The sequence below is a fragment of the Episyrphus balteatus genome, chromosome 1, assembly GCF_945859705.1.
Source record: "Episyrphus balteatus chromosome 1, idEpiBalt1.1, whole genome shotgun sequence".
Classification (NCBI taxonomy): Eukaryota; Metazoa; Arthropoda; class Insecta; order Diptera; family Syrphidae; genus Episyrphus; species Episyrphus balteatus.
In genome coordinates this window covers 61,128,662-61,153,399 of record NC_079134.1, presented here as the reverse complement: position 1 = coordinate 61,153,399, position 24,738 = coordinate 61,128,662, and the positions used below count along the sequence as shown (strand labels likewise).

Below are 24,738 nucleotides of genomic sequence, written 5' to 3'. Positions count from 1 at the left end.
AAGGAGCTATACCGAAAAATAAAAACAATTTGGATAGCTCCATTGTTAGATATCCTCTTAGGGACCTTACTATGGGAGACAGGGCATCTACAATAGGGGACATTCCAAGTGCGATGTCCACCTTAAACGGCGATGTTATGAGTAGGTCCATGGGAGAAAATACGACTGGGACCCTTTTAGGGAGTAGAAGTCAAAATGAGTTAGGCAGTGAATTTTCTCTTCAACGACCACTTATCGAAGAGATCGATGAAAATCATGATCTTAACGACGGCGATATGGGTGATGATGACGATAAAGTTAATCAGATCCGAATGATTCAGATCGAGGATAGAAATATCCGCGCAGAAATGGAAGCCCTTGATCAATATTATTATAACCGCGAAAAGAATCAACCAACATTCGATTCCAATTTGGAATCCAGCAAAAAATCTACCGAGATTAATACGGAACTTCGGGATAGCAATAAGGGTGGTGACTCGATTCGTCAACCCTATGAGATCAGCTCAGAGTATATAAAGAGAGTTACTGAAGAAAGTATCTCTGATAAGATATCTCCAGCAGTGTCAGTGGCAGTCCGTGAATGCAATAATAGGACGTTAAATATGTTCCAAGAGGGGATGAAAAAAATGTTTCTCTCAATGGAGAGCAAAATGAACGATATCAACAAGAAAATTGTTGATCTTGAGAATTCTTCGGCACAACATTCATTTCAACCCCAGATAAAACAAACTGAGAACACATTTTCATCGAAAAATACTATTCCACCCCAGATTAAAAATATAGAAAACACATTTGCAGCTAAACCTATCATTACTTCGCACTCCAAACAAGGAGATAGCAAATTCACTTATAGAAGTGTGTTCACTCCACAATACAAAAATTCTGATCATGGCTTCTCGTCTAAACCTACACCTAATAGTACATTCACGTTCAAATCTGCAAATCCAAACCCAAATAACCCTCCTCCAGTAACTCAGGCTTTTAACTCGAAACCACCTGTGAGTGGGGGTACTCAAAACCACAGATACAACCATAATCGACTAGATGTACGCAAATGGGAAGAAAAGTTTGATGGATCATCAAACTGTGCCTGTGGAAAGCTTCATATTTAGAATTGAAACTTTACAGAGACAACATAACTTGAGTGATGAGAGTTGTAAGCAGAATTTCATTATTTAGTTACAGGATCTGCTAAAATATGGTATTGGTTTCTTCAAGAAAACGAAAACAATGACTTTCTTAGTTATCAAGACTTGAAATCTGAGCTGTTAAGTCAATTTAAAAATCGTTGGAAAGACCCAGAAATTTTAAGACAAATTATGGATAGGAACAACTTCACCATGAATCATTCGACGAATTCTATAGCGATGTTAGTGCGTTATTCTTACAATTGCGAAACCGTCCAAGCGAACAAGATTTGATAGATTTGATGCCAAATATTAGAGATAGAATAGCTAACCTTATTTTCAGCAGCACAATAAAATCAATTCGTGAGTTAAGAGATGCTTGTAGATAGCCTGAAATTCTTTTATCAACAAGAGATGTTAGGCCTCGAAAGAATGTTAGCGAAGTTGATTATAGAAGGCAAGATAGATTTGAAGGAGAATCAACTAGAGAAGATAATTTTTATGATGTAGGAGAAGACGATTTTAGTATTGCTGCTATTCAGCAAAATAAAAGCAATATGCAATTCAATATGGATGGATTTTCCACTCTTACGTTAAAATTTAATATTATTTTGCAGAGAGAAAATTTTATGAAAAACAATAATCACTTTTCGCGAAATGTCACACAAACGTCAGCATCAATCGAAAATGGGCTCCTGCCCTCTAGTGGTGGGAATTCGAGAGTCGATAATGCAGTGTCTGCTTTAATGGCAAATTCACACTAGGAATTTGAAGTCAGCCAGAAAACTGAAAATAATATAAGTTTTAAGAAAATTAAAATACTTAGTTATAATATTAATGGAATCTCAAACAAAAAAATATACTGTGATTTTTTTACTTGCGATATAGGTACTATAGGGCAAGTTTAGGATTCGTAAAAAAAATCGAACTCGAGATAACAATTTTACATGACATTACGATGATGGAGAATGCCAAAAAAGTGGGTCCGGCAATTCTGTGTGTCTGTCTGTCTGTCTGTGTGTCTGTCTCTATCTGGAGGTGCAGCCTAAACGAGTGTAGTGATTTTCTTCAAACTTGGTAGTTAGCAGTTTTTTGTTATTCCCTAGAGGGGAAATTGAAATTTTTTTTTATGACCAAAACTAACGGTACCTGCCATATAACGGAAATAGAAAAGTTAATTTTTTTCAAAAACGGCTCTAACGATTGATTTCTGTGTAGTACTACACATAAGATCCAACTTTTGAAATAAAAAAAATATATTTTGTACCGTTATTAACGGTACCTGTCATAGAACGGTTTTTTTCGTTTCTGAATATCTCGTACAACATTAACCCGATTTAAATGAAAATTTTTATACAAAAGTGTGTAAGTAAAGGTAATATTAAAATTTTAGAAAATTTTCAAAAAACGCATTTTTGGTTTTTTAAAAAATATTTCAAAATTTTTTTTTGAAAAATCAATTTTTTGAAAACGGATCAATGAAAAATTTTGAAATTTAGTTTTTATGTGTAAATTAATTATTTCTTCAAAATGACATACCAACTTTTTTTTGAAAAATGTTAAAAAAATTTTATATATAAAAAATTATTTCTTTAAAAAACGGCTCCTACAATTTTCGAAAATTTTTTTCTAAAAATACCTTTTTATACAAGAAATAAAATGGCATATTTGTTTTTTTTTTTTAAGAAAATTTAAAACGGAGTTTAATTAGTTATAAAAACAGATTTAATTTTTTTATAGGTACCTACTACTTATGAAATTTCTTCAAAATATCAAATTTTAAATTTCTTGAATAAAAAGCTTTAACATTATAGTTACTTTAAGCATAAGAGCAAGTACGTGCGACCCCAGTCGTGAAATTTATTAGATATGTTAATACTTTTGAAATTTTCCTACTTTACAAAACCCATCTAATGTATAAAAACCAAAATTATTTGGAAGACTATTTTAAAGAATTTGAACTCTGTTGGATAGCAGCTGAAAAAAGAAATGGAGCAACGAGAGGAAGAGCTTCAGATGGTGCACTTTACGGTATCAAAAAAACACTCCCTCAGGAAAATGCAGGTTTAGAGAAATCGATGATTACTTCTATTTAGAAATTTTATTGAACAGCAAAATACATTATATTGTTCCAGTTTATCTAAATTGCTCTTATTGGCAAACTGATTTTAATAAACTATCTGAAGCAATGCAATCTTTAGGTGAAAAAAACTGCTTACTTGTTGGAGACTTTAACGCTCGTACCGGTCAAGATCAATGCACAACGTTCGAAAATCATGATTTACTATCAAGACAATCGAGAGATCCTGAAATTAATGCTAGAGGAAGATCAATCCTTGAAATGGGAAGTGCGTTCAATTTGGCTATAATAAATGTGACTGACAAGGGAGATAAGGAAGGAAAACTCACTTTTGTAAGAAATCCGGGCCAGTCTGTTATTGATTACCTTTTAATGTCATTGGATTGCTACTCTTTGCTTGCAAATTTTGAGGTGGAAAGCCAAATTTATTCCGACCACATGCCTTTAGTTATCACACTTCAGACCTCTGAACGCGAACCTCGAACAGATAAAGCGAACCACCTTTTGCCAAAACTAAGATGGCGAGAAAACCAAGCCGAAGCATACAAAAGAAATTTGGACCGCAAAATCACAGAGCACTTCATAAATAACTCCGAAACAACAATAGAGGACTTACAGAACATAATAGAACAGTCAACAGCCCCTCCAAGCACAAAAACAAGTGAAAGCAAATATCATTCACCATGGTACGATAGAGAATGCGAATCTAGTAGAAAAAAATCATTCGTCCTTCAGAAGATCTTCCAACGTGATAATGCCGAAGGCGCAAAAATAGATTACTTAGAAGCAATCAGAGAATAAAAAACCTAATGCAAGCTTAAAAAGGAAAGTTTTAACAAAAAGCAAGCCGATAAGCTTATAAACTGCAAAAACGCGGCAGATTTCTGGAAAGCCATTCAAAATATCAAAGGAAATAATATTTTTTTTTTTTCGTTTCTGAATATCTCGTACAACATTAACCCGATTTAAATGAAAATTTTTATACAAAAGTGTGTAAGTAAAGGTAATATTAAAATTTTAGAAAATTTTCAAAAAACGCATTTTTGGTTTTTTAAAAAATATTTCAAAATTTTTTTTTGAAAAATCAATTTTTTGAAAACGGATCAATGAAAAATTTTGAAATTTAGTTTTTATGTGTAAATTAATTATTTCTTCAAAATGACATACCAACTTTTTTTTGAAAAATGTTAAAAAAATTTTATATATAAAAAATTATTTCTTTAAAAAACGGCTCCTACAATTTTCGAAAATTTTTTTCTAAAAATACCTTTTTATACAAGAAATAAAATGGCATATTTGTTTTTTTTTTTTAAGAAAATTTAAAACGGAGTTTAATTAGTTATAAAAACAGATTTAATTTTTTTATAGGTACCTACTACTTATGAAATTTCTTCAAAATATCAAATTTTAAATTTCTTGAATAAAAAGCTTTAACATTATAGTTACTTTAAGCATAAGAGCAAGTACGTGCGACCCCAGTCGTGAAATTTATTAGATATGTTAATACTTTTGAAATTTTCCTACTTTACAAAACCCATCTAATGTATAAAAACCAAAATTATTTGGAAGACTATTTTAAAGAATTTGAACTCTGTTGGATAGCAGCTGAAAAAAGAAATGGAGCAACGAGAGGAAGAGCTTCAGATGGTGCACTTTACGGTATCAAAAAAACACTCCCTCAGGAAAATGCAGGTTTAGAGAAATCGATGATTACTTCTATTTAGAAATTTTATTGAACAGCAAAATACATTATATTGTTCCAGTTTATCTAAATTGCTCTTATTGGCAAACTGATTTTAATAAACTATCTGAAGCAATGCAATCTTTAGGTGAAAAAAACTGCTTACTTGTTGGAGACTTTAACGCTCGTACCGGTCAAGATCAATGCACAACGTTCGAAAATCATGATTTACTATCAAGACAATCGAGAGATCCTGAAATTAATGCTAGAGGAAGATCAATCCTTGAAATGGGAAGTGCGTTCAATTTGGCTATAATAAATGTGACTGACAAGGGAGATAAGGAAGGAAAACTCACTTTTGTAAGAAATCCGGGCCAGTCTGTTATTGATTACCTTTTAATGTCATTGGATTGCTACTCTTTGCTTGCAAATTTTGAGGTGGAAAGCCAAATTTATTCCGACCACATGCCTTTAGTTATCACACTTCAGACCTCTGAACGCGAACCTCGAACAGATAAAGCGAACCACCTTTTGCCAAAACTAAGATGGCGAGAAAACCAAGCCGAAGCATACAAAAGAAATTTGGACCGCAAAATCACAGAGCACTTCATAAATAACTCCGAAACAACAATAGAGGACTTACAGAACATAATAGAACAGTCAACAGCCCCTCCAAGCACAAAAACAAGTGAAAGCAAATATCATTCACCATGGTACGATAGAGAATGCGAATCTAGTAGAAAAAAATCATTCGTCCTTCAGAAGATCTTCCAACGTGATAATGCCGAAGGCGCAAAAATAGATTACTTAGAAGCAATCAGAGAATAAAAAACCTAATGCAAGCTTAAAAAGGAAAGTTTTAACAAAAAGCAAGCCGATAAGCTTATAAACTGCAAAAACGCGGCAGATTTCTGGAAAGCCATTCAAAATATCAAAGGAAATAATATTTCAATAAACACCCAAATACCAACATCGATACTACGAGACCATTTCATGAAACTTGTCAATGCTGTGAACACGAAATACAATACCTCAGACCAGCTTTCCAAAACGACATTTTAGACTGTGATATCACACTCGCTGAGGTAATGTCAACAGTAGCCAAACTCAAAGAGAATAAAGCACCTGGCTGTGATCGGATACCAAATGAATTTTTCAAAGGTGCAACGGAAGAGTTTCTAAATCTCCTTGCAGGTGTATACAATGATGTATTTAATTCCGGAGTTATTCCTGAGGCTTTTAAAAAATCAGTAATATTTCCGATTTTCAAAAAGGGGGATAGTATGGACCCAGCAAATTACCGTAATATCGCCTTTCTCAACTCGTCTCTGAAAATATTCATGGAGATTCTGAGACGCCGTCTCATGAGGTGGATTGAGACTACTAATTTGCTGAGTGAATTTCAAATTGGTTTTAGAAAAGGCTACTCCACCGTAGATCATATTTTCACCCTAACAAATATAGCGGATACATACCTTCGTAGGCGGAAGAAACTATATGTCTTCTTCGTTGACTTTAGAGCAGCTTTTGATTCAATTAACACAAAATCTCTTATGTATAAATTGTACAGGGAAGGAATGTCACTAAAATTCGGCAGTGTTATTGAGGGCATTTATAATCAAACATGGAATGCGGTATGGAATGGCATTAATCTCTCGAATTGGTTTCTTTCCACCATAGGACTTAAACAAGGATGCAGCTTTAGTCCGCCAGCTTTCTGTTTATACATTGAAGACCTTCATAAAATCATGCCTTGCGGTATCAATTTTGACGGACTCCAGATCAAGATCTTAATGTACGCCGACGACATCGTATATATATATATATATCCTATACGGGATCTCTCACCAACACAAATTGGAGATCTAGAGCGAGTCAAGCAGCTGTTTCCTTTGTTTGCAGTGTTGGGATTGGAAAAACTCATCTAGAAGAACATGTCATAGAAATGGAAGATGATATACCAATAAAACTGCGACATTACCCAATCTCACCTGTAATACAGAAGTTTATGTACGCGGAACTTGACCGGATGCTCGAGCTTGGAGTCATAGAAGTGAGCAATAGTGCATAGCTCTCCAGTTGTGCTGGTGAGAAAACCTGGGAAGAACAGACTTTGCTTGGATTCACGCAAAGTGAACGCGGCTACAAAAAATTTGCTTATCCGCTACCACATATAGAAGGTATCATAAGCCGCCTGCAAGATACACATTTCATTTCTAGCATTGATTTAAAAGATGCTTTCTGGTAGATTCCTCTGGAGGCCAAGTCAAGGGAGAAGACAGCCTTCACAGTCCCTGGACGACCATTGTATCAGTTTACGGGGATGCCGTTTGGACTGTGCAAAGCCGCTCAGAGAATGTGCAAGCTGATGGACAAAGTTATTCACGGTCATATGAGGGAGAATGCCTTTGTCTATCTGGATGACCTTTTGATTTGTTCGCCAGATTTCGAATCTCACAAAAAAGCACTAGAGGAGGTAGCAAAATGTTTGCGTGACGCTGGTCTCACTATAAACGTGGAGAAAAGCAAATTCTGCTTCAAGGAGATTAAGTACCTTGGTTATTTCATCGGTGATGGGTGTCTTAGAACTGACCCGGATAAAGTCTCAGCGGTGAAAGACTTCCCAATTCCAAAGACTTCCAAGCAACTCCGTCGGTTCCTGGGAATGACAGGCTGGTATAGAAGGTTCATACCAAATTTTGCGACCATTTCAGCTCCAATGACCGATTGCCTTAAACAAGGCAAAGCTTTTTTCATGACAGACGAAGCGGTCAAGGCCTTCGAGAAGCTGAAAAACATGTTGGTAACAGCACCAATCTTAACAAACCCGGACTTCTCGAAACACTTTTATATTCAGTGCTATGCATCGACTTCAGGTGTAGGGAGTGTTCTTTTCCAGAAAGATGCTGACACTATATTCACGGGAGTCAGATTGTCTTGGGTACGGGGATAGCATCAACAAATTTCCTAAGATCACCATAAGCTGAGATTGTTAAAAAAATACGCTGTTTGATTATTTTAATAATAAATAAAACAAAAATGATTAAAATTAAAAATATCAAATGAAATTCATTTAATAAACTGAGTGAGAAGTATAACTTCAGTCGCGTGTACAGGTGTACACACACACTTTTTTTGTATAGACTTTTTATGTACTTGATTCTCATCCTTAAAGCAAACTATTTGCTATGTTTCATGAGTGTAACATTTTTTTTTTAAATGCCTATTTTACCTGTACTATAAATAATTTCCGATGCAATTCAATGATAGAGTAAGGTCGGGTAATGTGGTATACATGTTTCTTTTTGGAGTATATTTTGGAAAATATAGAATCAAACGTATCGACAATTTGGGAAGATGTGCAGTAGTATATTAGCAGTGCAGTGTTTTTTTTTGTTTCTGAAAAAAGTTTTGTATTAAAAACCGAAGCATTTGATGTCGAAAAAGGTTTTAGACAAGGCAACGCACTATCATGTGACTTCTTTAACATCGTCCTTGAAAGAATTATACAGAACTCAAACGTCAACACCAGAGGCACTATCTTTCAAAAGTCCGTACAGCTGCTTGCATATGCCGACGATATTGACATAATCGGAAGAACTCAGCGTGATGTCAATGGCGCTTTTGTAAGCACCGAAACGTAAGCGGCAAAAATGGGTTTAAGGGTCAATGAGTGCAAAACCAAGTATATGCTGTCGTCAAAAAAGGACACACAACACCGACGCATTTTACAAACCGTCACCATCGACAGCCATAACTTCGAGGCAGTAAAGGACTTCGTCTACCTAGGCTCCGCTATAAACACGGACAACAACATCAGCGCTGAAATCAAACGGAGAATTACTCTTGCCAACCGCTGCTACTTTGGTTTGAGAAGGCAATTGACCAGCAAAGCCCTCTCTCGAGCAACTAAGGTGTCCCTATACAAGACCCTTATCATCCCAGTCCTGCTATATGGTGCAGAAGCATGGATTTTAACGAAGGCGGATGAAAACATCTTGGATTGTTTCGAGAGAAAAGTTCTTCGTGCAATTTTTGGTCCCGTGTGTATTGATGGTGATTGGAGAAGAAGAAACAACAACGAGCTTTACGGGTTGTACAAGTGGAAGGGGACCTCAATCAACTTGGCGTGTGAAACTGGAAGCAGCGAGCTAAAGATAGAGCTGGCTGGCGAAGCTTGTTGGTTGAGGCCCAAATCCACAGCGGATTGCTGGTCACCCTAAGTAAGTAAGTAAGTAAGTTGTCGGAGCAAATTTGAAAAATTTGAAAAATTGAACTAGCAATATCGTCACCACTACGACCGGTATTGTGTAACTCGTTGCTTATTGCACAATATGTTGATTTTGGGTTTCGTGATGTGCAAAGTGTTGCTGTCATATTACAATACATTTAATTTGGCATTTAATGACCTCTTTCTACCTTCATAGTTGCCTTTTTAAATTTGTGTTTGTTGAAATCACTCATTTGAGCAATATTTGGGTTTGTATTTGACTTGAAAATGTTTGGCTTATAAAACGACAAGTTAAAGCTGTAATTAAATTCCCGTCTATAAATACGTTTTGGACGGGATTAGTCGAAGATTCCTTGATACTACGATCAGGAAACACTGCACTAAGTGATGAGCCGGATAACACAGCCGGATAACACAGTTTTGTGTTGGGAAATGGTCGCAAGACGGTGCTTGCTATAAGCACTCTTCGGCTTTGAACTGACAGTGTAAAAAAAAAAAAAAAAAAAAAAGAACCTAGGTTCTTTCATTTATAAAATGTTAAGATGTCTCTAAAATGCAGATCAAAGTTTTTAAATTCATTGTCCTTATAGAAGAAAGAGTGCTTTTTTCAATATACTTTTGTAGTACCTACTTATATATTTATTTATATTATATTTGGGACGTATGAAAAAGATCAAAAGAATTTTAAAATTTCGTTCGAAATTTTGTACCATATCTGTTTTGTTTGACGTACGACAAACCAATAGTGAAGAAAAAAAAGCTGAAAAATACATAGAATTTTTGTCGTAAACGCCAAAAGTTGGCTCTTACGACAAACCAAAGCTAATCCGATGCTTATTTTGTGGATATACGACAAAATGCATACTAATTATCTCCGTAACGGTAAACGATAGAGCAACTCTGATAACAGAAATGAAAAACGAGCGTTCTAAAACCTATTACTACATATTCAGTTTTGGCGTTTACGACAAAACAACTCTCGGGCGACGAAATGTGCACTGACCTCGAAAATGCCACGTTTGGAAAGTGGAGGGTAATGTGGTACACATACGTCTGCTAATGTGGTATACTCTTTTCCAATATAAAGTTATATATTTTATGAGTGTCTTTATTTTAGAAATGAAGATGTTTTTATTTGTTTTTTTTTTTAAATAAAGGAAAAAGCAATATAAGATTAAAAATAACTTGTGTTTTTTTAAATTTAAGATAAAATATTAATTTTATTGTTGGTATATTCTAATGGAATTTACAATGCCACATTAGAGCATGGTATGTATATCACATTAGCGGAAACAGTGATATTGTACAAAAAATTAAAAAAATATATTAAAAGTTAGATCTTAACCAAACTCATACCGAAGTCACGTACATCAATAACTAATTGATCTAATAAAAAAATATATTTTTCTAAATATTGCTTATTTAACGCTTGGAAATACAATTTGTAATGCCTTCAAAAAAAGTTCACTTAAGCGGTTGTAAGGATTTATCAATTTTTTGAAAAGTATGGAATATTTTCGTGTTTTTGAGTACGCATTTTTCGTTACACAAAAGTTGTCACAATGTGTACCACATTACCCACCTATACCACATTATCAGAACTTACTAGGGCTGCCAGACGTCCCGATTTTGGCGGGACAGTCCCGACATTTGGACCCTGTCCCTTTATGTCCCGATTCAAAAATTTCCCGATTTTGTCCCGACAATCCGTTTGCGTTCGAAACTTTGGGGAAGAAAATAAAAGTGATTGCTATATGAAAATAAATTAATTACATTAGACATTTCCTTACTAGGAACATTCGCAGCCAGCTTTGTATTGCTTTCCCTTTTTTATTATATGTGTGTAAAGTAAAATGATTGATCCATTATTTTTTTGACTTTCTGTTGTGTATTAAAAATTTAATCATAAAAAGCTTTTAGCTTCAATTTATTCTTTCTCAATTACATTTAAAGTCCACATTAAAAATTAAAAAAAAAAACACTGTCAAATCGCATACAATATTTAAAACTTCCTCTTTCAAAAGGCAACTTTTTTATTTCTCTTTGAGTTTAGTTTTCAAAAAATGGTATTTTTACCAATAATTGCTTCATACTTTTGAAATTAAGTCAAAAATGCATTTTCTATTATTTTTTAATTATTTTTATTTTTATTAATTTTCGATTTCATGTATTTTTCTGCTGTTCCGATCTGTCCCGACTTTTAAGACCTGTTGTCCCGACATTAATGAAATTTTATCTGGCAGCCCTAGAACTTACACTAGTGATAGTAGAGCTGTGTCAATCGTTCATTTTAAAAGATAAATCATTAGTCGATTCGTTCTTTTCAATCGTTCATTTGTTCAATCATTTTGGTTTCTTTTCTTTTGGTTTCAAATAAATAAAAATTTTATTTTTATTTATTTATATCAAAGTAGGACATGAGTCTTATGAAGTTTTGCAAGCATTTTAATCGATTTAGAGGTTAGAATTTAAAACAACTTATAACTCAGTTAATGATTCGTTCTTTTCAATCGTTCATTTTTTTTCAATCATTTTGGATTCTCTTCTTTTTGGTTTCAAATAAACTCATATTTTTATTTTATTTATTTATTTCAAAGTGGGAAATGAGTCTTATGAAGTTTTGCAAGCCTTTAAATCGATTTAGAGGTTTGAATTTAAATTAACTAAACGCTCAGTTCAATGATTCGTTCTTTTCAATCGTTCATTTTTTCAATCATTTTGGATTCTCTTCTTTTTGCTTTCAAATAAACTCATTTTTTTATTTTATTTATTTATTTCAAAGTGGGACATGAGTTTTATGAAGTTTTGCAAGCCTTTAAATCTATTTAAAGGTTTGAATTTAAATTAACTAAAAACTCAGTTCAATGATTCGTTCTATTCAATCGTTCATTTTTTCAATCATTTTGGATGTTTTTCTTTTCGGTTTCAAATAAAATAATTTTTGTATTTCCTTATTTTTTTTTTTTTTTGTTGATGTTCTGATTTCCGAAACATTACGTTCCCTCTTGTTTCACTCTGATTTTTTCTTGCCTTTGAACGAGATTCAAAAATGATTGTATCTCTAATAATCTGGTGATTGCAATCAATTTATTAATCGTTTTGGTGAACGATCCAAAAAGAAAGAATCAATCGCGATTGACACAGCTCTAAGTGATAGCTATAACTGACCCCTAACGCTAGTTTCTGCAGTGAACCTTAGAGAAAGTGTTTTTATTTTGTGTTTTAAATTTTTTGAAAAATGGTTTCTTTATTTTTTTGCGTTGTTGATAAATGTTTACAAAATAAATAATTGGAAGAATATTTAATATATCTACTTTTTTATTAAAAACAGCATCAAAAATTTCTTTCTTCGGACGAAAAAAAATCCGCCAAGAAAAAGGTGTCGTAAATCGATGGGAAGGTACAACGATAGAAGCGAAATAGTCCAGTCATTTTAGTCATTTTTAACTCTAATCTGCGGGCTGAATTATTATTTTTATTCCAATGTGTAAATTTTTATTTTTTTTAGTTAATCCGTATTTACGTAATAAGATAAGTTATTAAGACCAAAAACATGTAAGCTACTTCCATTAAAACCTCAAAAATTGAGCAAAATAAACCAAAAATATGTATTTTTTCGGATTTGGCTGCAATCTAGTCACCTTCTCTGCGCTCTACTCCCGAAACGGTTCTTTTTACAAAAAAATGTTACAGGCATATGCTCTAGATAATCAACGGCGTATACAAGGGGGGGGGGTCACGGGGTCATGACCCCCCCCCCCAAGAACTCAGAACTTAAAAAAGAATTTTTTATGTGATACTGAAATCTCTTGAGTAAGATTACACCGGCACACAAAATAAAAAAAGTGTCATGTACCAGGAACCAGACCTATGTTTCTATATGTTTTTGGGCACGCTGAATCCGAATTTCAAGTCCGTTTGGCCCGGTCACCCTCCAGTTTTGAGCTGTGACTGCATTTTGTTTGGATTTTTATGACTTTTTTGGAGTTTTTTGCATTTTTCTCAAAACTGAAGGGTGTTCGGGCAAAACGGACTTGAAATTCGAATTCAGCGGGTCCAAAAACATATAGAAAGATATGTCTGGTTCCTGGTACATGGAACTTTTTTTTTGTGTGCCGGGGATGTAAGCGACATTTCGCGACAGTGAAAGGCACACCAAAAAAAAAGTTGTATGTACCAGGAACAAGACCCATCTTTCTATATGTTTTTGGACCTGCTGAATCCGAATTTCAAGTCCGTTTTGCCCGGTCACCCTCCAGTTTTGAGAAAAATGTAAAAAATACCCCAAAAAAGGCAAAAAACTTCCTTTTTTTGAGTTTTTTGCATTTTACTAAAAACTGGAGGGTGACAGGGTCAAACGGACTTGAAATTCGGATTTAGAGTGCCCCAAAAAAATATATAGAAAGATAGGTGTGGTTCCTGGTACATGACACTTTTTTTATTTTGTGTGCCGGTGTTATTTTCAAAACGTTGAAATTTTAGAACATGAACGAAAATTAAAAGTAAAAAAAGTTTTTGGTATTCAAACAAACTATTTTACCATATTTTGGGGATGTGGTCATATTTTTAGCGAACGCTATGCTGGATTAGGATTATTTTGATTCGTTCGATTATATTAGTTGAGCTGTGCTGTAGAGTTTTGTATGGAAACAAAATCCGGATACGTACCTATTACAGCACCTTGCCATATTATTAGGCCCAGGCGAAAAAATACAATTTTTCGGTTCAGTTTTTGCTCAGTTTTTAAAGTTTTTGTCGAAATAGCTGGAATTTTTTTTTGTTCCATTTACACGGAGAAAAATGAATCTAGTATTTGTTACTCCAAATGACTAGTAAGATAATTAAAGTAAAAAACCTTAGATTTTTAATAAAATTTATCTTACGTATTGAACTTTTACTGGCTCCGTAAAGTAATTTTTACAAGTAAATTATAGTGAACAAAATATAGTAGTACAAACTTTACCTGTAGTAATATTTTCATTATGTAAAGTAAAATTTATTTTGAACTACAAAATTGTATCACTTTTTTTACTTTAAAATTCTAGTTAAAAGTATTTGAGTGATTTATGGGTAGATTTTGCAAGTTTTACCTTACAGTACAGTACCCTAGATACAAAAAAAAACTCATGGGTACTGTCATTGAAAAGTGCGCCATTTTGTTATCCCTTTATTTTTTTATCATAGTTAAGTGCGGAATAATTGTAAAAAGTAAGTGGACATGTCGTTTCCAATTTGTTTTTATAATTTGTAATTGTGTGAAATTTTTTTAATAATTAAACCATTAACAAAAACAAACTATAATTTTTCTCTTTGTAGCCTCCAATGTAAATGATTTTTTGCATGTCGACGAGTCAGAACATGAAATGTCTAATAGATGAGCACTATTTCATGTACACGAGGATTTAATCTTTGATTTTCTGGACACGAAGTCTTACACCAGAATTTAAAATCATTGCGTTTTTTTTCCTTTTGGAAATATAGTTTTGTTTCAACGACTTACTTTGTCTTATTTTGAGCATAGTTTTTTCCGCAATTGCAGCAGGCATATTCTTAACAAATTAAGGTAATTTCATATTATTAATGATAGTTTCCTAAAGAAAATTGTAATGCATGAATCTACCAATATTATAATAAAATAAAAGTAATAACAATTATTGAAAAACATAACTGGGTCACACATACTTCCTCCTAAACGGCTTTGAGGAGCAATTGCGCGTAATTTTACCCAAGTTATGTTTTTCAATAATAAATTATTACTTTTATTTTATTATAATATTGGAAGATTCATCAACTACAATTTTCTTTAGGAAACTATTATTAATAATATGAAATTGGCTTTATTTACTCATGAATTATTTACCTTCCATACTAGTTCAAGTTATGTACTTTAAAAAGTAGTATTTTCAGCATTACAGTAAGGTAAAATATGTACCTTATTTCTAGTAATTTTTGTTTGAAATTCATACTAAAAAATGCTTTACTGTAAAGTAAATCAGAAGCTACGAATTTACTAGAACAGTAAGGTAAAATTGATCTTATTGGGGAGTCATCCCTATATTAACTTTACATTATAGTTAAATGTACCAGAAATAAGGTGGTACATACCTTATTTTTTCTCCGTGTACTTGCACATATCATGTAGATACGGATTGGCTTGAAAAAAGTTTAAAAATCCATACTTTTTGATAAAAATAACGTACAAAAGGGGATAAGCTCCAAAAAACGTACCCTGTGGAATTCACGCCCGGATAATTACTAGACCGGTCCAATACTTAATTTCTTGTACCGAGGAATAACGTGACATTCTTAACTTTATGGCAAGGACCCAATCTTACATAAATATAGAAGCTCTGATCGTCTGGAAAGTAAAAAATGTTCTTAGATTTGGGGTTGTTTTTTTCTTTTTTATACGACCAGAAGAGCACAGCTATTCAAAGTACATTATTCCAATAAAAAAAACATCCTCTGGTCATTATTGGGGGTTTTACTATTTCAGGAAAATGATGAGATTCTTTTTATATTATTGAAAACGCCATAACTCCAGACCAACACAAAAAGGAGCTTGGGAACGTTTTGATTCTACGATTTCGGAATAGGCTCCAGGCTCGAAACTTCTATATTTATGCAAGATTGGGTCCTTGCCATAAAGTTAAGAAGGTCACGTTATTCCTCGGTACAAGAAATTAAGTATTGGACCGGTCTGGTAATTATCCGGGCGTGAATTCCATAGGGTAAGTTTTTTGGAGCTTATCCCCTTTTGTACGTTATTTTTATCAAAAAGTATGAATTTTTAAACTTTTTTCAAGCCAATCCGTATCTACATGATATGTGCAAGTAAATGGAACAAAAAAAAATTCCAGATATCTCGACAAAAACTTTAAAAACTGAGCAAAAACTGAACCGAAAAATTGTATTTTTTCGCTTGGGCCTAATAATATGCTAAGGTACTGTATATTCAAAGCTTTTTAAAAGAAATTGAATCTGGTAGGCACACAAAAATAATATCTTAAGGGCAAGACACTGCTTACCAGCAAATAAAAGAAGCAGCCATTTCTTCTATTTTTTTATATGATGAAGTGAATAAAATATGTTTTAAATAGGGAAGCTTTCTGTGGCCTTGCTGTGTGGAGGTCAATTCTGTTGATAAAATTCGTCATCGGCAAAATGTTAAAGAAGGATATCATTTCTCAAATCTTTTTAGTTTTTTGCAATGTTTCAGTTCAATACATTCGTCTGATAAAATTTGGTGAATTTTGTTTGCTTACAGAATATGACAGTATTTTGTACATACTAAATTTGCTAGATCTGTTGCATTTTTTGAAACAACTATCGATTTGTTAATCATCAATGGCCAGCCAATTATAGAAGCAATGTAAGCAACATTATCTAAGGCAATTTAAATATTATTATTAAATATCACTTAGGGCTAATTTTTTGAATAGTTAGATAAACCTTAGTTAGAGCTTATTCCTAGGATTAAAAGTTTTTTTTTATAGTGACATTTATTCTTCTGATAGTCTATCTGACGATTGAAAAAGCAGGGCTTAATCTAATAAATACAACTGAATGTTTTTTATATTGTAAATCGCTGATTAATACCTGAAAACGGACGAATTCGAAAATATCGCCAAAATATTTTTTTTTGTCTTTACTATTTTAATAGAGGAATTTTAAATTCCCATTCAATTTTAAAACAAAATTAAAAAAAAATTATATTTTCAAATGCAATTTTTTTTACAAAACTTTGCGATTCGTTTGCCTGAGGTTAGGAAGACTTTTAATTCAAAAGTTAAAACTGTTATTAAGTAAAAACGATTTTTATTTTAACTTTCTGGGCTAGCGGAAAACAATGGACAGTTGTTTTAAGGCAAATTATTCAATCGAAGTACTCGTGCAGCACATTTTATTTTTAGGAGAGGATAGCCTCAATTGGTCATAGTTAAAGCCTAGTACGCTGCTGATGAGAAACGAAAAATCCCATACAAAAATGAAACAACGAAATGGTAAACCAAAAATTTCGTTCAACTTTTCGTTCTGTAGTACGCTGTTCGGCACAACGAAATTGAAAGTCTAAACTTCTTTTTCGCACACAAACAATTGCCGGGGACATTCATTGTGTGTGGAAAAATGACATTTTGATTTTTTTTGTTTGTTTTTGTTGTTCATTTTGTCATTGCATGTCTTTCTGCGATGCGTGTTTGCTTTTTTTCACTTATGTTTTGCAATTTTTGAGTATTTTTCGGTCCAGATTTCGCAAGCATTTCGTTGTGGAGACCGACGAAAAATTTCGTTTCACATCAGCAGCGTTCTAGGCTTTAAGGCTTAACGCTAAACTTAAACGAATCTCATACCGTTTTTGTTTGGTTATTTTTAGAACTACATTCGGAACTTTTCGATTCGAAATGCAAGACGCACAAATTTTAATTTTTAATAATTCAAAAAGCCCATTTTCAGGTTTATGCCTGCTATCAAAACTTTTGAAAAAAAAAAAAAAAAAAAAAAAAAATTGGCATGACCCCCCCCAAGAAGCAAACCTGTATACGCCCCTGTAGATAATTTTACGATGAACAATTTTTACAATAACCTTTGACCAATAGGGCGCGAGATATTTTCAGAAAACTTTTCGTATCCTTTTGACCCTTACAGCTTTTTAAGCCGACAGGATATCAATGTCGATTTTTCATATCTTCATTACAACGCAACGCCGTAATAAAGGTGTACCTACCCCAAAATTCAGCCTAGTACGAATTTTTTCGCAGATTACACCTAAAATGACTGGACTAAAAGCGAAAACAATAATACAAAACCTCTCATTCGCCTCGTTATTCGTTAATCAGGCCACAGGCCTCCAGAGAGCATAGCAGTTTAAATTTATTTGGATTTAAGTTTGGATTGAAGTAGTGAGCATTATGGATTTGGATTTATTTTTGTGGATTTGAATTTCTTTGCGTCCAGATTTATTTTTAAACTAGTGAATAATATGGCCTTAAAATTTGACAGGTTTCATATTTTTGTCCAAAACGAACCCAGACAGACCTATTGCACCTCATCGACCTGATCTGTAACGAGAGAGTGAAAAGAATGAAGACATTTACCATTTCATAGCTGCTCGCCCAGTTCTACAAGAAATTCTTTAAATATTGCCAAGATGCTCCCTCGTACCGTTACAGTTTTTATCACTACTCACTAGAGTGGTCCACTCTTGTATGGGAAAAATAAAATTTTCAAATAAACATTGGGCCACCCCCTACATTGAACCAATAAGGTACATAAAATTAATGAATTTGTACATTAAATTAATTTAAAAATTCATGGCAAATGAGCCAATGTAAAAATTCATTAAATTTAAGAATCTTTTTAAGAACAAATTCATAAGGGAATGAATATTTCTTAAAAATTAAGAATAAGTTCTTAAATTTTATGAATTCCGTTCATACACGAATTCGAAAATTTTTGAAAATGTTTAAGAAAAGTTTCTTAGATTTTAAGAAAAATTCATACAATTTAAGAATTATTTCTTATAATTTGAACAATGTTTAAGAAAAGTTTCTTACATTTAAAGATTATTTAAAAGTTTCTTACATTTAAAGATTATTTAAATTTTATGATTTTTTTCATAAACTCCGTAAAAATTTGAATGAAATGTTGCTTAAATTTTATGAAAAAAATCATAAAAACTATGAATTTTTCTTAAAGTTTTATGATTGTTTTCATAAAATGTAATACACTTTTCATTAAAATGTATGCATTTATTTATATAGATGCATATAATATACATTACCATTCCAAGCATTTAATTTGTTCCTGAAAAAAATTGTATTCCAATGAAACAGCAAAAGAAAACAACCCAAAATCTAAAACGAAGAAATGAAACTGTTTTTAAAAATAAAAGAAATGATTGAGTTTAAACGTTATAAAAATGTTTTATTGTTCACTTTCACTATAAATATCACTATACATTTATTTTTTAATTTAATTTTTCTTTTTTAATTGATGTATCATCTGGAAAGATAAAAAAAGGTTTGTATTAGTAAAATGACTATGTACTATTTGGTTCAAAAAATCGAAATAGAAGGTAGAATAATCTTTTACCTTATTGTAATCGGCAGCATTAGGTTCTGCAGCTGAAAGAAAAAACAATATAAAATTGAATAAGTTGGGGAAAAATCACAATATATAAAAAATTTAAGTAGATACAGCATTATATAAAATAATATGAGGAATGTTGATAATATTAGGTTAAACAAAATTTAAATATTTAAAGGAATTAAATAACATGCAACAAGCAACACTTACTAGATTCTATGTTTTCCAAACATGATGTGTTTGCTTTATTTTGATGACAATGACAATGACAACTTCGGGTGTACTGGATCTGTTGCAAATAGCCTTTAAGATGGTTTTTACGGTGCAGTATTTAGTGCCCTTTTGCCGGTTCTATTATATTTCGCTTTTTTTCGAAATTATCATGGTCTTAAATTGAAGATTACTCACGTGCCTACTCGTTTCACAAAAGTATCTAAATAATGTACCTATAACAAAAAAATTTTAAATATATTTAATATATAAAAGAAAGAAATGTTTAACAAATTATGTTTTTATACTTATCTGAGTATATGGGGAAGAGGCAACGGGAAATAAATATTGTGTTTTATTCACAAACTTCTTTCGACAACGACCGTCAACTTTGAATATCAGATTTTAAACTAAATCTGCAGAGAAAACCTTCTTAGGCATAGATTCAAAACAACAGTTATTATTTTCTAGATTGATGAAAAAATACATAGACCTTAAGAAAATATACTTAAACACTCAAAACGTAAGAATTTTTTCATAAATTATATAGTCTAAGAGCCCACAGCAAATTTTGGGAGTGGAGGTATAACCAAAATGTAAGTATATAGTTTTATAGCCTTATGCGTTCTAATAACGAATTCAAAAGTCTGGCAGCTTTAAATCGCGGCTTTATATAGTTTTCACGGGGTTGAAAAATGTGGGTTTTCCAATTCATATAAGTAGGCTAAATTCGCACTATTTCATATTATTTATACAGGAACAGATGCTCTGTCATTTCCCCTAAGCCTGAAGACATCAATCTTTACGATGCAATCATTAGACCCCAAGATATAAGCTGTGAAAGCGGCTATGTTTTGGAGACTTTTCAGTTTAATTCTTTGTTTGTTTTTTCGTATTCGAATCTCTCCAAGAAAAGAGCAGATATGGTTGGTTTAAAAAGCTTATATCTTGAGTTCTATTTGTCGCATCGCCAAGATTGAGGTATTCAGGCTTAGGGGAAATGACAGAGCATCAGTTTTTATATTCAAAATGTGAATTTGTGATATTTTAGCCTACTCACATTAATTTGAAAAGTCGCGTTGTTTAACCCTCCGAAAACCATATAATGCCGCGATTTAAATCTGCTAGACTTTTGAATTCGTTATTAGAGAGCATAAGGCTATAGAACTGCATACTCACATTTTGGTTATACCTCCACTCCCACAATTTGCTGTGGGCTCTCGGTCTAATATGTATACCTACTTTCATAATATTTAATGAATTATTTCTTAACTTTTGGAAAATATGAATTTCGAACATAAAAAGTATGAACAGATTCTTAAATTTTAAGAATAAGTTCTTATAGTACAGGTAAAATAGGCATTTAAAAGAAAAAAAATTGTTACACTCATGAAACTTGGCAAAAAGTTTGCTTTTGGGATAAGAACCAAGTACAAAAAAAGTCTATAAAAAAAAGTTGGGTGGAAGGGTGTTTTTCCGCGGACAAGAGGGAGGGGGTGAAGGTCAAAAATATACAGAAAAAAATTGTTTGTCGAATATCATCATATGACACATGTTTTCAAAGTATTTTTTGATGCTGATTCTAATGACATAAAAATAAAGTCAATACGATTGCTCTAAAAAAAGTTATAGCCGATTGAAAACAAGGGTGCTTGTTTTTATACTTCAACAGGTAAAATATAACCGAAACCCATGGTTAAAACATGCTACACTGATGAAATTCGGGATGAAGGTTTTAGATAAAGCAGGGGCAAAGGATTCATAAAGTTCTTAAAATTATTTTTGGTGAAAGGTGTTTTTTTGATGGGTTAAGTTGTGTGTGAGGAAGGTATCATAACAGCTGACTTAAATTTTATTAATTTTTAAAACTTGGTGTAAATGTTTTGGTTGGTATAAGAATCAAGAATCTAAAAAGTGTACAAAATTATCTTGAGTGAAAGGGTGTTTTTTTTTAAGAAATGATGAAATTCGGAATTAGTACCACAAAAACTAGGAACAAATTGTTACACCAATGAAATTTGGTAAAAATGTTTCATTTATAACAGAAACCAAGAACCCAAAAAGTTTATACAAATATTTTAGGTTAAAGGGTGTTTTTTTGGGAAATAGGGAAAAATCCGCGATAAGTCCGATAATATCAATGGTATAAATGGTACCCTTACGAAATTCATTAAATATATTCTCTTTCCAATGGAAATTACGAATAATGTAAGTCTATAATTTTTTTTTATGTGAAAGGGTGTTTTTTTTAGAAGTAAAGAAAATATGGGTATATTTGAAAAAGTGTGTAATACTAAATTAATAATGGGGGTACCCTATTGAAATTTAGCAATTATGTTACTTTTAAGATATGAAACAAGAATCTTAAGTGCCTATAAAAATATCATGGTTGCCAGGGTGTTTTTTTGAGTGAAAACAAAAATGAACCCTAATGAAATTTGGTGAAAACATTGAATTTGGGATAGAAAGCAAGAATAAAGAGTTTTCATAAAAAAAATTTTGGTGAAAGGGTGTTTTTTTCAAAGAGACAGTAAAATCTGCAATTTGTCCCAAAAAGCCAATGATTCGTGTAAAACGTCTAAGAACTGAAGTATAAACGTTTAATTTGTCATCAAAACAATAAATAAAATAAATCATTGGCTTTTTGGGACAAATTGCAGATTTTACTGTTTCTTTGAAAAAACACCCTTTCACCAAAATTTTTTTTATGAAAACTCTTTATTCTTGCTTTCTATCCCAAATTCAATGTTTTCACCAAATTTCATTAGGGTGACCCATCATTTTTGTTTTCACTCAAAAAAACACCCTGGCAACCATGATATTTTTATAGGCACTTTAGATTCTTGTTTCATATCTTAAAAGTAACATAATTGCTAAATTTCAATAGGGTACCCCCAATATTAATCTAGTATTACACACTTTTTCAAATATACCCATATTTTCTTTACTTCTAAAAAAAACACCCTTTGACATAAAAAAAATTTATAGACTTACATTATTCGTAATTTCCATTGGAAAGAGAATATATTTAATGAATTTCGTAAGGGTACCATTTATACCATTGATATTATCGGACTTATCGCGGATTTTTCCCTATTTCCCAAAAAAACACCCTTTAACCTAAAATATTTGTATAAACTTTTTGGGTTCTTGGTTTCTGTTATAAATGAAACATTTTTACCAAATTTCATTGGTGTAACAATTTGTTCCTAGTTTTTGTGGTACTAATTCCGAATTTCATCATTTCTTTAAAAAAAAACACCCTTTCACTCAAGATAATTTTGTACACTTTTTAGATTCTTAATTCTTATACCAACCAAAACATTTACACCAAGTTTTAAAAATTAATAAAATTTAAGTCAGCTGTTATGATACCTTCCTCACACACAACTTAACCCATCAAAAAAACACCCTTTCACCAAAAATAATTTTAAGAACTTTATGAATCCTTTGCCCCTGCTTTATCTAAAACCTTCATCCCGAATTTCGTCAGTGTAGCATGTTTTTCCCATGGGTTTCGGTTATATTTTACCTGTTGAAGTAAAAAAACAAGCACCCTTGTTTTCAATCGGCTATAACTTTTTTTAGAGCAATCGTATTGACTTTATTTTTATGTCATTAGAATCAGCATCAAAAAATACTTTGAAAACATGTGTCATATGATGATATTCGACAAACAATTTTTTTCTATATATATCTGACCTTCACCCCCTCCCTCTTGTCCGCGAAAAAACACCCTTCCACAAAACTTTTTTTTATAGACTTTTTTTGTACTTGGTTCTTATCCCAAAAGCAAACTTTTTACCAAGTTTCATGAGTGTAACAATTTTTTTTTTATTTCTTGATTGTATGTACTATTTTACCTGTACTATTAATACTGAATACAGGATAACGATTAAATATTCGTTATTTTTCGATTAATGAAAACAAAACCGACATCCATGGATCAAAACTGGGTTTTATGGTTTTTAAAATAGTTCCTATGGCTAAAAGTGAGCGAAATTGAAATGGGACCACACTGCAGCCACCAGCTTTCTAATTCATAAAGAATTATCAAAATTGGTTCACTCAGTCCAAAGTTATGCGGTAACAAACATAAAAAAAAAAAAAAAAAAAAATACAGACGAATTGAATACCTCCTCCTTTTTGGAAGTCGGTAAAAAAATACATTCATTTTTAAGAAAAAATACTTTAAAACGCAAAATTTATAAATTTCTTACAAATGTAATTTTGAAAACAGATTTTTCAATTTTAGAAGGGAAAAAAAGTCAATTATAAAAATTATTTTAGCTCATAATACAAATGAATGCAAAAAAATAGTGAATTTCGTATGTCCAGATTCTAAGATTCAGCAAAATATTCTTTCAAATTGGAGGTAGAAGTTTATAAATTTATTCATAAACCTTCGTATTCGTTCTTAAAAAAAAATCATAAAAATTTTTTCCATAGGAAAATTTTTATGAAAACTGATTCTTAAATTTTATGAATCTTTCTTAAAACTAAACTTTTTTTTAAGAATTTGTGCTTAAATTTAATGAATTTTTCTTAAAAATGTATGAATTTTGGTTTATGAACGAGATTCATAGTTTTTAAGAATAATACTTTTTTTCAGTGTAGTTTGGTTCCACGTCCTATTGGTATCATACTGTTGAATTTTCAGCCTCCTATCTTATATAGAAGGGGTGCTGATCGCTATTCAAAAATTGTATTTTTATGGAAAGAAGAACAAAAATATTTTTTGTTTTTAAATTTTAAGTTAAAAATTGCTTGAAAGTTTTGGTTGTTATACTTATTCTGAAAAAATATCGAAATTATTTTTGGGGCCACTTCCAAGTGAATTTCTTCGACAGGTGGTACACAGACTTAGTATTTGCACATTTTGCTTATTATTTATTGTTTCTCACTTTTTTTCGAAAAAAAAAAAAAATATTTTATGTGTTTCATAAAGACAAGTGAAACTTAAATAAAATATTTTTTTCAAAAACAATGAAAAAAAAATCAAGATTAGGTAATCTTAAACCTAAAATTTGAACTGTTACTAGCACCCTCTTGCGGTTAAGATAGCAAATCTAAATTTCACAACGTTAAGGTTGTAGATAAGTGGAACTAATTTAGGGGGTGGCCCGACCGAAAATCGAAAAAAGTTGTTTTTGGACCACATTACTACTCACGCTTATTTAGTACATGTAAAATAGTAGGGAGAGTACGGGAGAGTTGAGCCACTTTTTGTTAAATTGTTCATAAAAACTTCCCTATTCATCTCAGCCAAATGTTGGATACATCTTCGTAAAGATACATTTATCTGCTTCATGATTAGCCTCAT

At 32.0% G+C, this 24,738-nt stretch overlaps 1 long non-coding RNA gene across 2 annotated transcripts; it reads right to left on the bottom strand.

Moving 5' to 3' along the window:
• Positions 1 to 19,017: 19,017 nt before the first annotated feature.
• On the bottom strand, positions 19,018 to 23,103 carry LOC129907054 (uncharacterized). Of its 2 annotated transcripts, XR_008770949.1 has the most exons (4): positions 19,724 to 23,103; positions 19,416 to 19,651; positions 19,212 to 19,243; positions 19,018 to 19,121 (listed from the first exon to the last, which is right to left on the bottom strand). It is a non-coding gene; the product is annotated as an uncharacterized LOC129907054 (long non-coding RNA). The 2 variants fall into 2 exon arrangements; XR_008770948.1 differs by having other exon boundaries at positions 19,416 to 23,103.
• Between the last annotated feature and the right edge of the window lie 1,635 nt (positions 23,104 to 24,738).